Raw genomic sequence first — 6,000 nt, forward strand, 5'->3', positions numbered from 1 at the left:
AGCAATCACTTGATGGGTTAAGGAAGCGTGTGGCACCTCGATGTAAGGGCGATATCTGGGATGTCAGGCTGATGAGTATTTCTTTTGTTGTTTATGCATATATATCGCAAAAGATTGTGTGTGCATATTGTATGTGGCAATCAATGGTTAAACATTAGAGTTGCTTTACTTTTTCTCTTAAGAATAACTAGAGAAACATATGTAAAACTGTTCTTTTGTATTTTTAAGCCAGATTGTTTCAAAGACTCGTCGTGTATCATAATGAACTTGACATTTTAATATTTTATATATATAAAAGAGAGAGACTCAGGGAGAGAGACACCCAAAGAATATATTTATATATAAGAGAGATTATATATTTATTATTTATATATTTAAATTGATTTTAATATTTGAATATTTTAATTCAATATTAATTTTGATTATTATATAAATTATATAATTTTTTTTTTTTTTTTAATTTTTATTATATAATATTACTGCTCTGGATTAGTTGTTTCTTGTAAATTTTGGGGAGACCTTTAACCGTTCCCACACCGATACCTAAGTTTCCATTGTTCCAGAAACTCAGACAACATAAGATAAATTTCAACCCCAAATCGTGATAAATGAAACTCATAGCAATTCATGCCAAACCTCCGATAGAAAGAGTTATACGCTTCATAAAGAGCTCTATAGAAGCCATGGTGCTTATTCATTCATCACTTAATCATGGTAAGGTATTATACTAGTGAATCTCTTTCTTCTCACATTTATTCTCTTCTCTCTTTTCATAATATGCAAGAAACTTATTTTTTTAAGTACGTGTTTCTCTGACTTTATGTACAAGACACTTATTTTTAGTCCATGCCTGGAGTAATCAGAAACTATTAGTTTAGTATTAGTTGAGCTGTTTTTAGAACTGGCTAATTAATTATAAACAAAGTTTTATAAACATATTGATTTATCATGTTATTTGGCCTCTTCCCGAGGACCAAACCTAATCCAAAGCTAAAAGATAGGTTATAATTGTTTTGTTTGTTTCATATTTCTAAACTTGTAAATACTATCTAAACTAATGTTGGCATTAGTCGAGGGCATTAAATGTTCAGAAACATGCTATATATACAAAAGCAACATGACATAGCAGAGGACCTAACAGATCAGGACATAGCAGATCAGGTTGCTGGCTACACCACATGGCAGTTGCATAGTAGTATTTCCGCCATCTTGCCATCTGTCAGTGGTCAGTGTATGTTTAAAATAATGTTGGCATTAGTCGAGGGCATTAAATGTTCAGAAACATGCTATATATACAAGAGCAACAGGACATAGCAGATCAGGACATAGCAGATCAGGTTGCTGGCTACACCACATGGCAGTTGCACAGTAGTATTTCCGCCATCTCGCCATCTGTCAGTGGTCAGTGTATGTTTGTGGCGTGGCCAGGCAAGGCACGTTTACGATGGGCTGGACATGATTTCGTTGCCCGTATTTCCATTACTGCGACAGGTTCACAGGATTGCCCGTATTTACTACGGCAGGTTCACAGGATCTGCGTCACTTGATGAGCCTCCAGGATCTACGTTACCTAATGAGCCTCCAAGATCTGTGTCACCTAATGAGCCTCCAATTCCTGGAAAACCATCTCAATATTCTGCAAAACGATCTCAGGTATTTTGATTTCTGTCAGGTATTTTGATTTAGCTTTGCAATTCTCCATAATCAATATTTGTATATATGTAATTCTCCATAATTAATTTGTATCCCTGTAGCATTCACAACAATTTTAGGTTAATACAGTTCAGAGAATTACTACCATCATCACGGCCTCCATCAACAGTGTAATTGCCTGGAGATGAAAGAGGAGAATGCCAGTTGGCAGAATATGATCCCAAGACATCAGATAAACCTTGTTCTCGGACAGTTGACTCCTTGAGATTACCATTGTTGGAAACATGCACACGTAGAGGCAGTGCCGAAGATGGCCTCCATTCCTGGTAAGACCTTATATGATAACTGTTGCTTCCCGTTGAATCTCCACTCCCACCGTAGCCATCTTGTTCTCGCCTTCCAGCGATGTCCTTGTGCATATTCAAAGTTGTTGCAGCCTCATAACTGGAGGACCCTGTTCTCTTCAATATTTCAGACCTGCCCCAAATTTTGTCTCGATACTCCATGTCCATCTTGAATGGAGAGTCCCATTCGCTGCATCTTGAGTGCTCTCGTGCTAAAACACCTTTTCCTGTAAAGCTGTTATGAGATGACTGTGCCAAAGGAGAGATCCTCGATTGCGTAAACAATGGAGAACTAGGTTTAGAAAATCGATATCCATTGTGCCCTCGGCCTGCATATTCCATGAAATTCTAAGGAGCTGGTGGGTGACTGAAAGGGCTTTCAGGTCTTTCTTACAGGGTAGGCGATAATGGCAATGCCACAGACAACTCGTTGGTCTAGACATAACAATCACAAAGTTAAAGCGAATTTGACATGTTACACTATCCGTGCATGCAGCCAATGATTTATGTGCACAGGTGTTATGCTCTAGAAAAACATGCAGCCAATAAATTATGTGCATAGGTGTTATGCTCTGGAATTTCGAATCTATTTTATCGTAAATGGAAAAAGGATTTAATATTTCCAATTTTATAAAATTTAATTTGCCAGGGCCTCTTTAGTATTTTCTTAACATTTAAGATAGTATAAATTTTTAACGAATCTAGCCCCGTACGTGCATATTTCTCAATAAAGTGCAGTTCAATCATTCTCGAACTATGATTTGTGCAGCTGTTCTGTTCTTCTCATTCCCATAAAGTCCAAAAGTATATGTTTATACAGTATCAGATATCTCACATCATGAAAAAAACTAGTATTGTTATGCAAATCCATTCGCATTGCACTGTGCATGTATGCACGCCAAATTTTGTAACATGTATATAGAAATTATAGTCTATGAAAACAATTGCCTTTTTTAATGTCTTAAAATTAGATGCATTCCAATGGCTGCCAAATGTGAAGCTTGTTTTTCATATATAAATTCTGAGAACTTCATGACACCACCCTTACAAAGTAGATCTGGTGAGTCACCTATACTAGGGGATATGCATATCAGCTCAGTTGAAACACCACTTGTACCATTTCATGATCAGGTGCAAGGCATCAATTCTGAGAACTTCATGTCAGAATTTGAATCGGGCATCAATTCTGAGAACATCATATCAGAATTTCTGTCTAATGTTCAGTCTGATGAAAATCATATTGAATTTTGGAATTTGAATTCAGGTTATAATTGCAGTTATTTTGATGACTGGTGTTCACCTCAAGGGGTTGATGATGTTAATACATGATCTGCACTCAGCACTACTGATGTGGCCAATTCGGCTAATATAATTGGTATTTCTGAGGGCATCAACACTACTATTGTGGGAAATGTGGCAGGGCAAGCAACAATGGATATTCCTGAAGGCATTCTTCAGAATGATAGCTCATTGATTGAGAAGAATGTTTTGCAGCCCCAAACAAGCCAGGCAACCTTAAAATCCAATTCAATTGAGGAACCAGGCATGGATTCTTTCCTTGCATCGCTTCAATTTCCAGAATCAACTGGACACGCTGATACCAGTGAAACCTATATTTCTTTGCCAGAAGAATGGAATTTTGATGATGAAATGTCCAAATTGGGTTTCTAAGTTAACCAATGCAAGCTGGAATTTTGATGATGAAATGTCCAAATTGGGTTTCTAAGTTAACCAATACAAGCTGGAATTTTGATGATGAAATGTCCAAATTGGGTTTCTAAGCTAACCAATGCGAGCTGGATGTAGCTCCATCAATGTAAAAGGCGACTTGATATGAAGTTTTGACAGTTAGGCAGTGCTGATCTCATTATTCATTTTGTCTGTAGCTTGATATATTCAAGTTGTTTTTTTTGCCTCATTCAGTCATTTATATGAAGATGTTATTTGTAACTTCTATTCTCTGCACATTCTGAAGTTATTTATGAGCCTTGCGGGATGAGCTTTTTATTGGTTTATCTGGTTTTTGTCATCAACTTGGTCTGCCAGAAAATATTACACAGCTGTTGTAAACATTCAAAATCAATTTTGAAATTCTGGCTCTTTTTATCAGTTCTGCAATCATAAATTTGTTGATGCTAGATCACGCTGACATAGTCAAAATTCCGCAACCAAACGTGAGCCGTAAAAGTCAAAATTCAGAAACTTTATGGCTTTTCATGCTCAGCCAGGGGAACACTAAGAACTACGCACAGTCGTCATAAATGCCTGTTTTGAACTTTGTTTTGGAGTTGTGATATATGGTTCTCTTTTGGAACTTTGTAGTGTTAAAATACCAAATTTATCTGATAAGTTTTGCTTTCATCCACAGGCAAAGAAAATGTTATGATTACTTGCTTTTGAAATTTGAAGTAACAGAATAACACAGGTAGAATGATTTACTTTTGCATCACAATTTTAACAATATTTTTATCTGGTTGCGTTTAGAGTAGTTGTCCAATCACATGTGTCTAAATCTGGCAACCATGCAGTCCTCAACCACCCGGTCGCTGCACTTAAAGGCAGGGACTAGCGGCCATGCAGAGCATCTTGTTTAAGTATGTGTTTGCATACAGTGACATGGGGTTTAATGGTAAGTTTCGCTAGGTGAAACCCACGAGATGGAGGTTCAAATCTCATTGAGTATATGGCCTGTTGTGTCTTGGCTAAAAGAGTAGGCAACCCCTGAGCGGACGTCTCGGCTCTTGTTGAGGCATAAGTTAATTGCTATTGTGTGTAGCTTGCAGCCTGTTGCACCTAGCCTAGGTTTATAGTGGCAGCCAGTTAGATTTGATCCTGGGCCTGTTCAAGATAACTCTCACCAGTTACCAATTATCCTAAATTAAAAAATATATATGTGTGTGTGTGTGTTTGTGTGACTTTATATACCGGACACTTATGTTTTAAGTATGTGTTTGTTTTGCTTGATGTATAAAAGTGAAGTATCGTTGTTTCCATAAAGACGTAAATCTCAGTTATAACGATATAAATTTTTTGTTTTCCATAATCTTTAATGAATTTGATTAAAAAATTACATAAATTTCATTTTGAATATAAAGATGTGATTATTTTATAATAGTAAATATGATTTTCTGTTACTTTCTATTGGGATTTTGTTTTTTGTTTTTGTTTTCTATTATTATTTTTTTAAAATTAATTAAAATACATGTATGAATAAGATAAATAAGAAAAACTTATTAAAAAAAATAATATAAATAATTATAATTATAAGACAATACTAGAAATAATAATTAATTTTAATAGGTTTTTTCCTATATCAAATTGAATTCGAACTCAAACTTGGTAACCATGCTTTAAACTAGCAATTGCTCCTAAAGATGCAAAGATACACTAAAGGAATAAAAGATTTGGAAATATTATCTAGCCACAAATAGAACCCACTCATAAGGTTTGCATAATTTTTTATTCACCATCAAATATATTTCAAAAAACATAATTTACCATCAAATATGTTTAAAAAAATAGAAAAGCAATCTTTAGAACTTAAAATTTCAGCATGACCAACATCTAAAACTCAAATTGAATTCAAAGACTCTCAAAATGCATGCCAAAACTGGGAAATTTCACTAGGGATCCATGGCAATGATGACGTTGAGAATTTAATTAGGCGACAAAAGCTTCTTACGAACTTTGCATGATAGGGTCATAATGTTCAACTTCTTCTCCTAAAATAGAAACCTTGACTGGGGCTGGTTGAAATTAGAATATTCTTTACACATAAAATAGAGGTTAGAACTTAAAACCATAAATTGCAATTTTCTCATTGAGTTATTTGATGTCGTGAAATCAAAATGTATGGCATTCATTCTACCGATACTATAGATGGAAATGCCAATGGAAAATACAAAATAGGGTAGATACTAGAACCATAGATGGAAAAATCTCAAAATTCATTTGTCATCCTCCTCAATGTCAAAATCATCAAGCTCGCCACTATTTCTATTGC

The 6,000-nt window shown here is 35.2% G+C and overlaps 1 long non-coding RNA gene across 1 annotated transcript; it reads left to right on the plus strand.

Annotated features, from left to right (window-relative positions):
• The first annotated feature begins 1,325 nt into the window (after positions 1 to 1,325).
• LOC149189788 (uncharacterized) lies at positions 1,326 to 3,787 on the plus strand. Its single transcript, XR_016256433.1, has 2 exons — positions 1,326 to 1,653; positions 3,418 to 3,787. It is a non-coding gene; the product is annotated as an uncharacterized LOC149189788 (long non-coding RNA).
• The last annotated feature ends 2,213 nt before the right edge of the window (positions 3,788 to 6,000 follow it).

This window comes from Pinus tabuliformis, chromosome 3_1 (assembly GCF_031772625.1).
Source record: "Pinus tabuliformis cultivar Carrire ecotype Pingquan chromosome 3_1, CPIR1, whole genome shotgun sequence".
NCBI classification, from domain to species: Eukaryota; Viridiplantae; Streptophyta; class Pinopsida; order Pinales; family Pinaceae; genus Pinus; species Pinus tabuliformis.